Here is an 18,426-nt window from a genome sequence, read left to right as displayed (position 1 = left end):
ATGGTGCCAATTTATATGGCAGCAAGGTGGATTGCTGCCTCACAGGACACCACTGACACCGATACTGACCCCTGGGTAAGTCCTAAATGAAGCTTGGAGGGTGGGGTGGCAGTGGTCTGGCAGGGGGTAATGCTGATAGGGAGTCAGACTGGTGGTGTTGGTGGAGGGTTCGGAGATGCCAAGAGAGGATCAGTGCACTACTGGACCTCTGGTAGCACAGCTGTACTTATTGCCTCCTCTTGAGATTGTGGCAAGTCAGGACAACAAGCATACAGTAAAGACCCATACACTAACTGTCAGAAAGTCCTGATCCTGCCATATCCATACTCCCAGGTTAGGTAGCTAATGTGGCATTTTTACTGCAAGGTCCACCAAGGCCCTTATTTTAGCACGGTTGCATATGCCTACACTAATCTAATCTAATAATTTATGAGTCGCTTATGCCTAAGCAGGCTCAGGACGATGTACTATTCTAGGGAGAGGAGATAGACGCAAGAGGAGGGGGAGGGGGAAAAGGTCTTCTAATTGGGTGGTAATTAAGGGATTTTGGTACAATTTACATTGGAAGGAATTAAAAACTCTGAGTCAGGACATGCACTTACTGTCTCTCACATTTATAATGCTGCAATAGTTGCTTAATTAAACTTGGTATAAAGTCTCCTTTTACAATGCTGGCATTAGCATCTAGCACTGCGTGCGCTAAAACGGCTATCACAGCCTAGTAAAAGGAGCCCAAAGTCTTTTGGAAAGTAATGCTATTATGCATGTTTTATATATTTATATTTATATATATATTAAGGAGGGGCATTCATTACCATTCAATTTGTTAGTGCGCCTTTAAAAATGTACTGTTTGCTAAATTATTCAAGCATATATTAACCTATGAATTAAAATATTTTTGTGTGTTATTTTTTTAATATTATTAAAATAAGTGTATGAAATGATCTGAAAAAAGTAAGAAAATTGGGGAAATGGTCCATAAATGATCTGAAAATAAATTTAACCCTTGTTTGGAACCATGAAAATAATTACGTCATCAATGCCATGGGGTTAGTTTGACCCCGCCATGTAAAAGGCACTATTCTACAAAATAAAAACTGATTTTTATTAAACATTTTATTGCACTAATAACTTTTTAGAACACAGTTGTGGATATGTTTCTCATTATAACATTGAAAAAGAAATGAGCCATTCTTCCTGAGGGGAAGAGCCCGAAGAAACAGAAATTCCCACTTAATAGGTACCTCACAAGGTGGTCTGTGGGTAATGTAAAGCCCATCCTGAAAAAAAGGGTTGAAGTGGTGTATAGAGTGCATGCCAGTTGGAGGCCCAATTCTGAAGGATAACGTTCGCTATGGAAAAAAACCTGTCTATTTAAAACACTGAAGTTAGCAAATGCTACCTCCAGGGACATGACAACATCCATCCTCTATCCTGTGTGTTCTGCCTCAAATGCTTTATGGAGTAGGCGTCCTCTACCGTCAGTAGCAAGCCCTGGAGCCCGCTGTACTGCCATTCCTCCTCCATCGATTCCAGCTCCTGTATTTTGCCTGCACGTGGAGGAAGGAACAGTGAGGATCCCACTCTCAGCCCCACATAAAGACACATGTTTATATGCCTGAATCTGAGGATCTCTGTTCACTGTGATACGACTCCATTAAAAGAGGTAGAAAATGAACTGAAACATAACTACCTCAGAAATGTTTTCAATATTTTTTTTTCCTGAAAACAACTTTCTAATACTACAGGTTGGACTTTCTGATTATATTTCTTCTTCTTAGGCCACAGATTGCAAATCTACTTGCTGTAATCTTTAAAGACAAACCCCACCTTTTACTAAACCGTGATAGTGGTTATTAATGCAGGGAGCCACGCTGAATGCTCCACACAGCTCCTGATGCTCATAGAGTTTAGTAAAAGGGGGGAAAAGTTATTGTATATAGTACATATGGATTTTGTTTTCTTGTCTTTCGCTCTGGCACAAATGAAGCATCTCTTGTGCTATGCTGAATGACGTTGGGTGTTCCTTGGGCCCACTGGTAATATTCCACAGCTGTGAATGACATGCTTCACATCCGATGGGGTTTGATGCACTCCTAAGCAGTGTCGACGATGCAGAATAATCAAAGCAATCACCAGTTCCTTCAAGAATTTTTGTTGCTTGTGTTTTTTGATCCTTCAAAGGTAGGGTCATTGTAAGTGAAAATGATAAATGCATTGAGAGCAGAGCTGTCAACCATTCCACAAAAAAACCCTCATTGGCCAACTATTTGCTTTCTACACTGTGGTATACAAAGCCTACTTTTGATCAGCACTAAAAAAACCCTCCTCCAAGCAGGAGCACGCTACAAGGCTTCAAAGAAGGTTTGGATAGGTGCCTGGAGGACAAAGGGATTGAGGGGTACAGATAGGAGTAGAGGTAGGTTATAGGGATAGGATTAGAGGTAGGAGAGGTAAGTTATAGGGATAGGATTAGAGGTAGGAGTAGAGAGTAGAGGTAGTTATAGGGATAGGATTAGAGGAAGGAGTAGAGGTAAGTTATAGGGATAGGATTAGAGGAAGGAGTAGAGGTAAGTTATAGGGATAGGATTAGAGGAAGGAGTAGAGGTAGGTTATAGGGATAGGATTAGAGGAAGGAGTAGAGGTAAGTTATAGGGATAGGATTAGAGGAAGGAGTAGAGGTAGGTTATAGGGATAGGATTAGAGGAAGGAGTAGAGGTAGGTTATAGGGATAGGATTAGAGGAAGGAGTAGAGGTAGGTTATAGGGATAGGATTAGAGGAAGGAGTAGAGGTAGGTTATAGGGATAGGATTAGAGGAAGGAGTAGAGGTAGGTTATAGGGATAGGATTAGAGGAAGGAGTAGAGGTAAGTTATAGGGATAGGATTAGAGGAAGGAGTAGAGGTAAGTTATAGGGATAGGATTAGAGGAAGGAGTAGAGGTAGGTTATAGGGATAGGATTAGAGGAAGGAGTAGAGGTAGGTTATAGGGATAGGATTAGAGGAAGGAGTAGAGGTAGGTTATAGGGATAGGATTAGAGGAAGGAGTAGAGGTAGGTTATAGGGATAGGATTAGAGGAAGGAGTAGAGGTAGGTTATAGGGATAGGATTAGAGGAAGGAGTAGAGGTAGGTTATAGGGATAGGATTAGAGGAAGGAGTAGAGGTAGGTTATAGGGATAGGATTAGAGGAAGGAGTAGAGGTAGGTTATAGGGATAGGATTAGAGGAAGGAGTAGAGGTAGGTTATAGGGATAGGATTAGAGGAAGGAGTAGAGGTAGGTTATAGGGATAGGATTAGAGGAAGGAGTAGAGGTAGGTTATAGGGATAGGATTAGAGGTAGGAGTAGAGGTAGGTTATAGGGATAGGATTAGAGGTAGGAGTAGAGGTAGGTTATAGGGATAGGATTAGAGGTAGGAGTAGAGGTAGGTTATAGGGATAGGATTAGAGGTAGGAGTAGAGGTAGGTTATAGGGATAGGATTAGAGGTAGGAGTAGAGGTAGGTTATAGGGATAGGATTAGAGGTAGGAGTAGAGGTAGGTTATAGGGATAGGATTAGAGGTAGGAGTAGAGGTAGGTTATAGGGATAGGATTAGAGGAAGGAGTAGAGGTAGGTTATAGGGATAGGATTAGAGGAAGGAGTAGAGGTAGGTTATAGGGATAGGATTAGAGGAAGGAGTAGAGGTAGGTTATAGGGATAGGATTAGAGGAAGGAGTAGAGGTAGGTTATAGGGATAGGATTAGAGGTAGGAGTAGAGGTAGGTTATAGGGATAGGATTAGAGGTAGGAGTAGAGGTAGGTTATAGGGATAGGATTAGAGTAGGAGGTAGAGGTAGGTTGGTAGGATTAAGGTAGGTAGAGAGGTAGGTTATAGGGATAGGATTAGAGGTAGGAGTAGAGGTAGGTTATAGGGATAGGATTAGACGTAGGTTATAGGGATGGATTAGAGGTAGGAGTAGAATAGCTTATAGGGATAGGATTAGAGGTAGGAGTAGAGGTAGGTTATAGGGATAGGATTAGAGATTTAGAGACAGTTACAAAATTAGACAGGGACACTGTTCAGGCAATTAGGCCTGATGGGCCACCGCGGGAGCAGACCGCTGGGCAAGATGGACTTCTGGTCTGCCTCAGCGGAGGCAACTTCTTATGTTCTCAATAACTAATGTTTTAAAATATTTCTATAAAATATGGTTATGCATTTCAAATCTCACTTATAATTTGAACTTAGAGAATACTTAATTCACCATCCACATGCGCTGGGAGCCAAACTCTTAAACTCCTAAAGCTGTGTTGAGAATGACCATAAAATTGCTTCCCGCTAGTGTACTTGGGCTTGGAGGAGTGGGGTTTTGGGTCAATGAGGAGAGCCTGAATGCTTAAAGCACGAGTCCGAGGCTTTTTCTCCCCCTGTACAAGATTCCTATTAGACACAAAATAGTGGGGTTTTTCAATTTATATGTCCACAGTGCGCTGTTGAGCCAAAAAGAGGTTAAGATCTTGTCATTGTGAAAGAGTTAAAAGCAAAATCTGTTTTCTCGAGAACAGGATTTGCATTAAGGGTAGTGGAGTTTTGATTATTTTGGTCCCTTTGTGATTGTGGAGTAGAACATCACTAATTTACCCTTCTCCATTGAAAATATTAACCATTTAAACCCACTCTCTGTTTTTTTATCTTTCAACCAGTTCTCAGTCCATAAAATGGCAACTCCTATCCCATGACTTTCTAATTGGACTTGGTGCAAGAACAAGTGGTGTAACAAGTTGTTGTTTTTTTAAGTTCAATCATCTTTATTAGTATTTTGAATATGCAACAGTCATTGACCAATTATAAATAGTATTACAAGTAGTAATAGCAAAAATGGAAAGTATCCTATAACTAAACAAACTTGTCAAATGTGTGAATATAACCAGTTTTAATAAAACATTAAATACACATATTTACACTCTCAGAGCAGGTAGAAATTTGTTTGAGAGCTTTGATGCATTATTAGGGCTGGTTCTTGGTACAGTATTTTTGTTATTTATTTTAAAAAATTTATATACCGTTTAAAACTAAATGGTTTATATAATTTACATACATAATATTGAAATAACGACAAAATAAAAACAAATAATAAAACACACATGTAATAAAATGAATATACATCCAATCTTCAGGAAAATACAAGGGTGAGGATAGTAAAGACCATCGATAATTCGTCAGTTTTAGCAGAAATACCTTAAAAAAGGCATCTACGAATAGCTGCGTCTTTAATAATTTTGTGAACCTACCCTTTTCACAGCAATTTTGTATCTGACCCAACAGGGAGCTCCATAGCTTAACTCCTGCGCAAAAGAAAGTCCTTTTACTAGTCTGAACGAGTCTTGGAGTCACGAACCTCTTCAGTAAGGCTAAACTCTCAGAACGCAAAGATCTTTTTGGCGTATAACTTTTAAGTTATTATAAAAGGGATCCTTTTATAGAGCTGTGGTAGTGATTCCTGGTGGGGCAAATGTTACGAAGCCCATAGGAAGTGAATAGGTTTTGTCGCATTTGGCGTGTGGGAATTGCTACTGCAGCTTAGTAAAAGGATCTCTATCTAAAAGTAGCAGTTAAGAGTTGAGGCATCGTTGGTAATATCTTTGCAAGCTTTTTGATTCTTATTTTTTATATGCACCATTGGAACTTTAATATTCTTTTCATGTCTTACTGGTCAATGCACTATCATTCAAAACCAGGAGTTCAAGACTCTCATCTTTAAATGCCTATTAGCCTAATGTGTATTGAGTCATCAGATTTGTGCCTCAGGCCTCTTACTTTTTTGAGTTGTTAATTAGACTGAAATGCTGACTTAACTGCCCAATTACAGGACCGTTCTCATTTCAGTTTTCCTCAAGTGAGTTTAAAATTCATTTGCTTTGCAAGATCACGTAGTCAAGTTTCTTGGAAACTCAAATGGAATGCACTTCTGACTAATTTGAAGGAAAGTAAAATATATTGTATTGGGGTTTTTTTTCAGCCATAGCTGTAGCTCCATGCAGATAGGACGTATAAGAGTTTGTGTTGCTGACTCAGATACGTTTCCATTAGAGCATTCCATCAGTGTGCATACAGAGGGTAATTAATTAAAGCAGGTCACTGAGATAGACGCTGGGGGTTATTACATAAAGACAACAGAGGTGCCTGTGTCATGTGTCCCTGTTGTTGAGAAAGCTTCATTGGCTTCCAGTTTGTAAGTGTGCATGTGTCGTTTCTAAATTCCTTTAGGGAATATTTGATCCTTCAATCCCTCTATGCCGGAATGCTATCAGATCCCGTCATTCAAGGATTACAACAATTTATAAATCATTTCCATCTTGTACAGGACTTAAATATTCCGAGAAACTTAGCAAAACTTTGTCATTTAAACTGGTGGAAATTTGGAATAAACTGCCAGACTCTTTAAGATTCTTAGGTCAGTTACCGCAATTTCGGAAAGATCTAAAAACTTGGTTGTATACGCAAAAGTTATTCAGAACAGTTCCTCCAACTATTTAAATATCTATCCAATCTTAATAGAACTCTTTCCATTCGATCTACTAGATGTTATCTTATTTTTTAATTAATTGTAAACCGAATTGAGCTCCTTCGGGAAATGATTTGGTGTATAAATTGAAGACTAGATTAGATTCATAAAATAATCTCATAAAACCTGAGAAATCATGAATTATACACTTGTACATTTATACCTATTTGGGTGCTGGTGTAAATATACATGTAAACTATAGGGAGGGGGGGAATTATTTAAATAATGCCCAAGAACAGGCACTAAACATAATTGGTGCTCCCTACATTTATAAAATAGCAATTAGCACTAATTCCTGTGCCTAATTTTGGGCACGAGACAGGCCTGCAATCCAATCCAATCCTTAGTCTTATATAGCGGGTCGGACTCGAATCGGTTAACAAAGTTAGCTCAAAGTACAAAGGAAAACAATAATTGGACAAAAAAAAATATACTACAGTCTCTTATTTATCAACTAAAAATTTATCGAGGAAAGGAGTCTAATGTCTGAGGGAGGTCATTCCAGATGTTTACCGAGGCAAATGCCATAGAATGCGAAAGCCTACCCAAAGCTTGAATGCCTCTAGTTGAAAGAGGTTGTTGAGAATTAAGCACATTTGAACTGATGTAAATACTGGCATTTACCCAGTAGTCTATTTTTTTTAAATATTTATACACTGCCTTTACCTAGATGGTTCACAAGCAACCACACATAATGTCCTGCCCCATTTTATGTGGGCATTTGCTCAGTTTCTTGTATAATTGTTTATGCTAAGATGTCTAAGCAAAGTATGCTCTGTGGACTTAAATCCCCAGAAAGCTATAGAGCTTAAGCCTACCCTTCTATTTGAGAGAGAACAACTGCCATATTTGTAGACCGCAAGGCTGCATGACAACCTGAGTCTAGCATTGTTCTCCCACCAGCTGTATTTCATACTGATACTATAGGAATTTTAAAATAACCTCTTGAAATGCTATGCTAAAAAAATATCCCTTGAACTCCCTTGCTAATTGAGCAGATTACGTTCAATAAAATTAAGTCCCCGAACTCACCTATTTAGCGTTAGTTCTCCCTTTCCTCAAGTTTGTAAGCAAAGCCTTACCAGTAAAGATCTCCCCGTCTCTGGAAGTCTTCTCACAACACCTCTTCCAGGGGGGTGGGGGGGAATCAGTCCTGTCCTATGTGCTGCTTGTTCCATGATGATTTACACTTTTGCCTTTAATCAGTTACTGCGGTTTGATTTGCAAATAACTGATGTTTATCCTGATGCTTAAAAGAAAATTCCTACAAGTGTTCTCTGTAAAGGTTATTCACGCTAGTAAATACTTTAAATTAGATGTTCAAAGAGATTGCTTTCAGTTTGTATTGATAGAGCTGTCTTTTGAAATGGCTAACTTAAAAAAAAAGTCTAAACTGAGGGTGCCTGTGTCTATTATTTGTGCTTTATACTGATACTATAGGAATTTTAAAATAGTCCCTTGAAACATAGAAACATAGAAAATGATGGCAGAAAAAGGCCACGGTCTATCTAGTCTGGCCACTAATGACCCACCCCCTAACTACCTCCATGAAGAGATCCCACATGCCAATCCCATCTTTTCTTAAAATCTGGCACGCTGCTGGCCTCAATTACCTGTTGTGGAAGATTATTCCAGCGGTCAACCACCCTTTCGGTGAAGAAATATTTTCTGGTGTCGCCATGAAATGTCCCACCCTGATTTTCAGTGGATGCCCTCTTGTTGCCGTGAGTCCTTTAAGGAAAAAGAGATCCTCTTCCACCTCGATATGGCCCGTGACATATTTGAACGTTTCAATCATGTTTCCCTTCTCTCTGCATTCCTCGAATGAGTATAGCTGCAACTTACCCAATCGTTCCTCATACGGGAGATCCTCGAATCCTGAGATCATCCTGGTGGCCATTCGCTGAACCAACTCAACTCTCTGCACATCTTTTTGATAATGCGGCCTCCAGAATTGTACACAGTATTCCAGATGGGGTCTCACCATGGATCTGTACAATGGCATTATGACCTCGGGTTTATGGCTGACGAAACTTCTACGGATACAGCCCATGATTTGTCTAGCCCTGGACGAAGCTTTCTCCACTTGATTGGCAGCCTTCATGTCTTCGCTAATAATCACCCCCAAGTGTTAGCTTTCTTCCATTTTGACTGAAGCAAATAATTCTTTTAGTCTCTCCACTATGGTCCTTGAGTGTCCCTTTTTCTCCTCTGTGATGTAATTATCTCACAGATTCTCACAGGCTTTCTACTTCTGAAGTACCTGAAAAAATGTTTTTACTATGAGTTTCTGTATCTATGACAAGTTTTTCTTCATATTCTCTTTTAGATTTCTTTATCAATGCTTTCCAACTAATTTGTCAGTGCATATGACGCTTCTTATTTTAGATCATTTTCCATTCTTTGAAGGATATTTGGGGGGGTCTAACAGCCTCTTTCACTTTACCTTTTAACCACGTTGTCTATTTGCTCTTCCTTCCACCTTCATTAATATGTAGAATACACTTTACCTCCAATTTCGCAGGAGTTAGGGGCAGTGCCAGCACGTGAATATTGAAAAACCCTGAATAACTTTTAGGGCCAACTCTGACCCATCCCTGCCTCCCTCTTGCCCCTTGGACCTCTCCGCACCTTACCTGGTGGTCTAGCGGTGAAGCGGGGCATCCCTCCTGCCAGGGATGTTAGTGGGGATTGGTGGCAGGAGGGATTGTACTAAGACCACTTTTTATTTATTCATATTTTATTTATATACCGCCTATCAATGGAGGTTATCTAAGTGGTTTCCCCATCTGTCCTGGTGGACAATGGAGGATTAAGTGACTTTCCTAGGTTCACAAAGAGCAGTATGGGGCTTGAACCCAAAGCCTCAGGGTGCTGAGACTGTAGCTCTAATCAGTAGGTACCTTATTTGAGCTGAACACCCTCCCTCCCCCCCCCCCCGACTTTATAGATGGAAGTTAAGTCATTGACTTAACTATTAGTCAAAGCAATTGGAGTTTCTCTTGTCCAGCCTGGGATCCCAGATCCACTGGGATTCTGTCTCAAGATCCTCTATTTACCTACTTTCCAGTTACTTAACATCTTCATTTAAGTAGCTCACACTTATTCATTAAGCAATCTCATGCAACTAAGTACCCCAGCTATTTACCAATCCAATTGCTAACTGGGTAAGGGGAATAATTAGGAATTTGGGAGCAAATAATGGGTAGAGGAAGGTGGGCACAGTCAATGGTAAGGGAAAGTAGAAGCAGACAGTGAGGAGGGGAAAGTTAGTAGATGTGTGGGGGTAGTTGAACTGAAAGCAATGAGTGGGTGAGAGTTCGATAAGTAGAGTGTAATCTGTGTTTTTGTGGGAGCAGTTAGGTGAGTGAGTAGCAGTAGATAGATGGGAGGTAGAAAGGTATGTATAGTACAGTTGGATGAGAAGGCCATAGTTTAAGGAGTGGGTAGGAGAGTTCCAGGGCAAGTCTTTCTGAATCAGGGGACCAGATACAAGGTCTTCAATGCTTGGCCCAGCTGCTGTAGGCTTTGACTTAACTCTTGAGTCAGAGGTGAATTAAAGTTAACGTACATTTCTGTGGTTAGTGTAAGTCTATAGTGACATGCCAGCATGGACCCACAACCTGGAGTTCCTCAGTAATGACCCATCCTTTTCCAGAGAGGCTCTAATCCAGGTTCTGAACCATGTTGGCGCAGCATCACAGGTTAATGGCTAACACTAGCCTCAGAAATGTCAGTTAACTTTACTCCTGGAATTCATTTGAAGAGATTATATACAGTATACCTTCAACTAAGCCTTCCGTATCTTAATTCATCTCCCTGCATTAGGAAGTAATATCTAACCCTTTCATTTAAAATGTGCTGCAGGGTAATAAGTGATAAACCCTATTAATGAGTAAAAAGCTGTGCCAAACCTTGCACACCGTATTACACTGGCATGACCAAAAAAAAAAATCCCTACCATGCTGCATCCCTTTCAAACTGGTTATCTGGGTAAGGAATGTTATGTAGCCTTACATCAATCAGTTCGGGTATCTGCATCTTGCCAATATTGATTGTGCTCTTCAGACCTGGAACAATGAGAGTACAGATTTGATGTCTCACTGTATAATGAAGGGAAACCAGATGATAGACCCAGGGGATGTATCACTGGACTGATTTATCTGCCTTCATTTGCTCTCTTTGCTTATACAATGTAGCCCTCTGCAGGGCTTATGCTTACCAGGAAGCTGAACGGTAAAAAGGACCTTTATGTGTCCTTTAACATTATTCATTCTTTTAGGACAAGAAAAAAAGAAAGACACATGTCCTAAATCATTCTGAGGTTAGGGTCTATCTTCTGATTATTTGCTAAACTTTAGCTGCCTTTACTAAGGCCTGTTTACTGGGAGCTGGGTATTCAATGGGATGTATTGAAAGCCACTAAACATACAAACTCCCCGTCTGTGAATGTTCAACTACACTGTGAAGCAAGTGCTCTTAAAAATTTCCTTTCATAAAAACATAGAAGATGACGGCAAAAAAGGGCTACAGCCCATCAAGTCTGCCCACTCTGCTTACCCACCCCCTGTCTATGCCCTAATGACCCAATTTCCTTATCTTGACCCTCGTATCCCATTTCTTCTTAAAGTCTGGCACGCTGTCTGCCTCGATCACCTGCACTGGAAGCTTGTTCCAATGATCAACCACTCTCTCTGTGAAGAAATACTTTCTGGTGTCTGCAGCAGCCACTCTCTCCTCCTCTCCCTATTGGCTAAGGCTCTTAACATTTGCATCTCCTCTTCCTATAGGCTAAGGCTCTTTACACCTGCATTGTGATGTCATAGAACTTTCTGATTATAGAAACATGATGGCAGATAAAGGCCAAATGACCCATCATAGAAACATAGAAGATGACGGCAGAAAAGGGCTACAGCCCATCAAGTCTGCCCACTCTGCCTACCCACCCCCTGTCTATGCCCTAATGACCCAATTTCCTTATCTTGATCCCACATGGGGATCCCATTTCTTCTTAAAGTCTGGCACGCTGTCTGCCTCGATCACCTGCGCTGGAAGCTCATTCCAACGGTCAACCACTCTCTCTGTGAAGAAATACTTTCTGGTGTCGCCATGAAATTTTCCGCCCCTGAGTTTGAGCGGGTGCCCTCTAGTGGCAGAGGGTCCCCTGAGAAGAAGATATCATCTTCCACTTCGACATGTCCCGTGAGATACTTAAATGTTTTGATCATGTCTCCCCTCTCCCTACGTTCCTCGAGAGTGTAGAGCTGCAATTTGTTCACTCTCTCTTCATACGAGAGACCCTTGAGCCCCGAGATCATCCTGGTGGCCGTCCGATTCAATTCTGCACACATCTTTACTGTAATGTGGTCTCCAGAATTGCACACAGTACTCCAGATGAGGTCTCACCATGGCCCTGTACAACACTATTTTTATAGTGCTGCCAGATATATCCCCTGGGTCTATCATCTGGTTTCCCTTCATTATACAGTGAGACATCAAATCTGTACTCTCATTGTTCCAGGTCTGAAGAGCACAATCAATATTGGCAAGATGCAGATACCCGAACTGATTGATGTAAGGCTACATAACATTCCTTACCCAGATAACCAGTTTGAAAGGGATGCAGCATGGTAGGGATTTTTTTTTGGTCATGCCAGTGTAATACGGTGTGCAAGGTTTGGCACAGCTTTTTACTCATTAATAGGGTTTATCACTTATTACCCTGCAGCACATTTTAAATGAAAGGGTTAGATATTACTTCCTAATGCAGGGAGATGAATTAAGATATGGAAGACTTAGTTGAAGGTATACTGTATATAATCTGTTCAAATGAATTCCAGGAGTAAAATTAACTGACATTTCTGAGGCTAGTGTTAGCCATTAACCTGTGATGCTGCGCCAACATGGTTCACAACCTGGATTAGAGCCTCTCTGGAAAAGGATGGGTCATTACTGAGGAACTCCAGGTTGTGGGTCCATGCTGGCATGTCACTATAGACTTACACTAACCACAGAGTATAGCAGGAGCAGGGTGAGGTCATGTCACACAGCTGTTCTTATAGGCCCGATATTCAGCTGCTATAGCTATCAAGGGCTAGTCACCACCAATATACTTTCAGACTATACCAGTAAGGGCAGAGGACCCCCAACCTCACCTGACCCCACATATCCTGCCCAAAGGGCCCCCCGTAAACTGCCCCACCATAATACAAAGCCAGTTCCATTGTCCAAGTAGACTTCTCCCCAACAGAATACTCATCCTAAAACATACACACCATAGCCCACAGAGTTTGTGACATACGCTCCCGGCTTCCCCATCTCTGGAATGTGCTGGTAGAATGTGGATTTGGTAGAAGAACAAATTTCTTGAGCTCAACTGAACTGCGAGTTTATTTTTTTAAGTTTCTACTAAGGACGTTTACTTAAGGAACACAGATTCCAGTCTGATAATGTTATAGACTACAAGTTTAATGAGTTTATCTGTCTGGGATCCTCTGGGAGAAGCCAGTCACAAGAATAAAGGTGCTAATGTTTCCAGATATAACTTGTAACACCCAGAAGAAATTTAAGCAATTTCTCTTGTTTCATCTGGGAGTATTGAAATTCAGATTCCTTACAAATGCATTCAGAATTACCAGTCACATACTGCATGTATGTTTTCTTCGATTCCTCACATTTAACTACTCTTTTGGCTTCTAAACAAATTCCTGTAAGAGTGCCTTAGGGAGAAGCATATGCATCAAATAATAATGCTTTCTCTGTATTACTGAGCCACAGGGTTAATTTGCCTATGTCGTTTCTTCTTTACTCTCTGTTTAATATTGGATCCCCTTATGTTTGTGGACTTTAATTATTGCTACATTTAAAGTATTCCCAGAATTAGGAGTTAACTTTTGTCTCTTTTTTTGTTTTATATAGCTCACCTGTACAAATGTATTACTTGATTATATTATTTTGCAATTGCATAAAGAAAAAAGAAAAAAAAAATCTATTTTCATACGCTTTTACAAAGCTGCGGTTGAGGTTTTTACTGTGGGCAAGCGAGGTAAATGCTCCTATGAGCCCTGGAGCAATTACCTCGCCAGTCCATGGCAGAAACTTCTACTGTGGTTTTGTAAAAGGAGCCCATAGTTTCTTGGTTGTAACAGGAAGCCCTAATTTTCCCATGAGGAGGGGTTGTGGCTCTGATTCAAACTGAAAATCAGAAGCTCTAATGATAGCAAATTTTGTGTCTTGATTCTTTGTAAACACAGAGTTGCATGAGGAAAACTAATCTAATTTCCCTCTTAATTACTACATGACTCCAAGATTTCTAGATTATAGACAGTGAAAGTGAAACAAAACTTTTGAATTTGTGTATAAAAATGTATTTTTTTTAAATGTATACAGTCTTGAATGCAGATTTTGTACTTTTCTGTTTTCTTTTTCTCAGCAAAGCGTATCAATATTGAATATTTAATAGTCTAAGCCCTGAAAGAATGCGCTTTGCATTCCAGTTTGTAGTAAGTCAATTTGCAACTGCCATGGACTTATTAATATTTTACATTCTCACTGCCACAGGGAGTTCTAATATATTGTAACTGTTTAGTGTACAGATGGGACAAAACACCCATAAATAATTTGGATAATCAACATGCGAGATTACTGTACCTGAAGGCTTCCTTTAGCCTGTAGATAAAAGAAAAAGGTTTGAATAAACTGGCTGCTCTAGATCGAATCTAGGACTTGAGATCTTCTTTTAAAACAAGACTTCAACCTGCTCAACCTAAGGCTGTAATGCCAACTGAAGGATGAATTGGAAAGTTACAGACTTCAACACCTATTTAGCCTTTACCGTCACTTCACTTCATCTTACTCACTTCTTCGATCCTGTGAATGAAATGTTTCAGAGGCAATGTTTTCTTGAGAAATCCAAAATTGGTGCTGAAGCTCCTGGTGTATGAACAGCTACTGAATTAGTGAGCAACCAGAGAGCAGCGGCCATTTTTGATGTCATATTAGCTCTTCTGCTCTCTCTATAAGTTTGTTTTTTTTTTTTTTAAACGATTCTCTCTATACTTGTGCAGGGTTGCTTTTTCTACATTGATATCTTTTAGATCAGTGGTTCCCAACCCTGTCCTGGAGGACCACAGTCATTCAGATTTTTCAGGATAGCCCTAAGGAATATTTGCATGCCTGTCACCTCCAGTATATGCTAATCTCTCTCATGCAGATTCATTAGGGTTATCCCAAAACCCCAACTGGCTGGTGGTCCTCCAGGACAGTAGCACACGCTGGTTCTCTAAGCTAGCAGTTCAGCTGCATATGCAGGTTTCACATGGAATGGTACTTCCAAAGATGAGTAAAGGAACAATGTGATTTTTCTATCACGATTTCAATTACAGGACTCCTGAGGCAGGCCCGATCGTGTTGAGTAATTTACAATAAAAAGAGAGACTGAACTCCAATTGGCCACCTTTGTTGTTGTTCACTGGTGTGAAGGCAGATTCTCCTGTTTGTTTCCCAAGAGTGTTCTTATGTAAAACTACTCAGTACTCTCTTTGACGTGGAGGGGAAAATGGCCAACCCTAAGTCAAAGGGCTCAATGACCCGGGAAGCTCGAGTAACTAGGATGTCAAAAACAACAGGCGCTCGAGGAAGGTAAAAAGAGCTCGGAGTGGCTCAATGACCGAAAAGGCCCAGCTTCTCAACTCCATAGTAAACAAAGAATTGATGGTCTACAAGCTGATGTCGGGTGGGAAAGCACTGGAATATGTGCGGTATGGGCACTGCCTATAGATTTAAAGTGACAGTGTACTTACTAGTGTCCATACTAGGTTCCATGAATAACATCACCCACAGGTGAGAATACATATTATGCCTGTTTATCCTCGGAGAACTGCCATTTTTACAGCAATAATGCACTTAAGCCTCCATAATGGTTCTTGGAATACATTACAGACTATGAACCCTACCCTGACTGAGCTACAATAAATGGAGTGTGAAAATGTATAAAACAAGGAAAACCCATAGTCTGTAAGCCTAATAACAGCTGGGGCCTCTTCTATTAAACTCCGCTGGCAGTTTTCTAGCCCAGGGAGCCGCGCTGAATGGCCCGCACTGCTCCCGATGCTCATAGAGTTCCTACGAGTGTCGGGAGCAGCGCGGCTCTCTGCGCAGTTTAATAGAAGAGGGCCACAGACTAAGGGCTCCTATTACTAAGCTGCGTTAGCGTTTTTAGCACACGCAGCATATTAGTGCGTGCTAAACCCGCGCTATGCGGCTAGAACTAACACCAGCTCAATGCTGGCGTTAGCGTCTAGTTCACATGGCAATTTAGCACACGCTATTCTGTGCATTAATGCCCTGACGCGGCTTAGTAAAAGGAGCCCTAAGAATTAGATTAGATTATTTATTTATTTTTAAAATTTATAAACCACTTAAGCCTAAGCAGCGTACATATCAAACATACACAATTATAAAAACAAAAAATATAATAACAAATGCTACAAAAAAAAAAAGCAAAAATTAATATTCAGATGCAGTAGCAGGTGGAACATGAGAGCATAAGAGATGCCATACTGGGACAGATCAAAGGTCCATCAAGCCCAACGGTGGCCAACCACGGTCCCAAGTATTAAAACAGATTATAGGCTGTTTTTTTTCCAAAGAATAAGCAGTGGAAGGTCTCGGCTGCGTTCCTTTGGGACACATTTAACCAGGTTTTTTGGATATCCACAATGAATATTCATGAGATAAATTTTCATGCACTACCTCCATTCTATGCAAACCTATCTCATACACTGTATAGTGTGACTGGGCTCAGCAAGTGGCCTTACCCTGTGCACATAAACCTCAGCCGAGCGGTTAAGTGAGGTTCTAATGGTAGCTTGGTACTGAATAAAGGAAAAGCGACCATTTCAGAGTCAGAGGTGCAAGTTCTCAAACATACTTTACCGAACAAAAAATTCAAAACAAAACCTTCAATAGGCTCCTTCAGGTTTGCATCACCTGGTCTCCTGGCAGCATTTAGAACACAAACAATAGTCAGTTCCCAGCTTACTGTCTCCAAAAGAGAAAAAAAAAAAACACCTGGTTCTTAATGTAAAGCTTGCTTCAACCCCAAAAACTTGCCAGCCTTGCCTTAAGGTAGTACACATTCTACATTTTCTCCCCAGCTGCCATAAGAGGAAAAGATCAGCTTGTTTACATACTTCCAATAATGGGCTGCTCTGTTTCTTCTATCTCCATATCATGTGCTAAGTCTTCATCAGCTAACTCAATGTCCTGTCCAAACACAGTTTCACCACTCTCTGGGACTTCTGTATCACCCACCTCTGCACTGGTCTGGTAGACTGTGGCTTCCGGATTCCCTGGGCTGGCAATCTGTAACTTGCAACCAGCTGACTGGCTCTGGCTTGGGAGCCGGTGTGTACTCTGAGGCTGGTGCTCCCACTGCTTCTGGAGCTGGCTCCCCTGCTTTGAGAAAGTTACTCCTTTTTCTCTCACTGCAGGAAGCTGATTAATCCTTCCTGCAGGTGTGTTGGTGTAGCCTGCTCTCACAGAGCTCCTCACCTGGCCTAAACCAATTTGGGACTGATTGGAAATGGCTTGTATTCCAGCCCAGCTCTTTCCTGCCCCTGGCTCTAGGCCTGCAGGGAAATGTGGTCTTTCCACTTGTTTCTTGTAAAGATAAAACAACACTCAGACTCAGAGTAGTGGAAAAGTCCAAAAATTGACTGGTGAACTCAAGATATCACACACAGTTCTTCATATATCAATTCAAAATTAGGTAAAGCTAAACCAGATCTGCCCGCTTTAGGCAGGGCTTTAGGAGGTTTAGGTTGGCTTATAAGTGTTCCTAGGGGCTGTTTTGGGACTCTCCCTAGCCGGTTTAGGAATACTTGCAAGGGTTTTAACCCTATTTCCCTTCTCTAGCAAGGCTTCCTCACTAGGAACAGGGGTGACCCTGTGACAATATTCACTTTGGGTGAAAACCTGATTGGCTAGGTGTGACCTGAAAATAAGTTGAGAACCCCAACCTTAGAGTGGGTGATTAAAGTCTCTTGGTTAAGAGAGTCTTTGAGCTTGCTAAACAGGTACATCTGCTGGTTATCCTCAGGAACATGGCTGCCAAGGTACCGCATTCTCAAGAGAGTTGTATTCTGTGCTTGGTCCTCAGTCAATGACTGAGTTGAACACAGACAAAACAACAGAACTTGAATTGTAATTTATGGCAGAAATGGACTTACTGTAACTTGGCAAGTATTTCAGAAATCATCCCCCAGATTCACCACAAGCTTGCTATTAAACATTGACTTGGTGATTATTGCTTGTTGGAATATTTATGTTCTTTCAATTATGAAACCTAATTACAATTGCTTCCATTTCTCACAGTACAGCAGGAGGGTTTAAAAATCTATAAAAATGTTCTTTTTTTTTCCATCTTAACATTTCACTGCTTTTGTACTTTTAGCAAAATGCATTATAATGAATGGCTGATCTATATTGTGAATGGGAAGGATATGAATCACCCTTAATAAGACCATTTTTAATTTATACTCTGAATTATTTTCCATTAAAAAATGCTCCAGGATGTCTCTGTCTTTCTGCCTGTTTATTATTAACGGAAAAAAAGAGTCATATTCCAATGTACTGGTAATCCAGAAGAAAATATTTTATTGAATTCTAGATCCATCAATTATTTACATGTTTCTTTTTTCCTTAACCTCCTCTGCCCAAGGAAGTATTTATTTAAATATATCAAAGCAAATTACTGTACATCACTTTTCCACATCATTCCTCCTGTTTTGCGATCCATTTTTCCCAGGCATCCTACTAACTTCTTAATACCATCATAAGTACATAAGTAGTCGCCTCCGCCGGGGGCAGACCAGAGGTCCATC

At 40.6% G+C, this 18,426-nt stretch overlaps 1 long non-coding RNA gene across 2 annotated transcripts in view; it reads right to left on the bottom strand.

Moving 5' to 3' along the window:
• LOC117368202 overlaps positions 1-17,023 on the bottom strand; it is a 95,329-nt gene extending 78,306 nt beyond the window's left edge. For both annotated transcript variants that reach the window (XR_004540919.1, XR_004540920.1), the window contains exon 1: positions 16,856-17,023. This is a non-coding gene — a long non-coding RNA (uncharacterized LOC117368202). The remainder of the gene's footprint in view (positions 1-16,855) is intronic.
• Between the last annotated feature and the right edge of the window lie 1,403 nt (positions 17,024-18,426).

The sequence above is a fragment of the Geotrypetes seraphini genome, chromosome 10 (genome assembly GCF_902459505.1).
Source record: "Geotrypetes seraphini chromosome 10, aGeoSer1.1, whole genome shotgun sequence".
NCBI classification, from domain to species: domain Eukaryota; kingdom Metazoa; phylum Chordata; class Amphibia; order Gymnophiona; family Dermophiidae; genus Geotrypetes; species Geotrypetes seraphini.
This window is presented reverse-complemented; position numbering and strand designations above follow the sequence as displayed.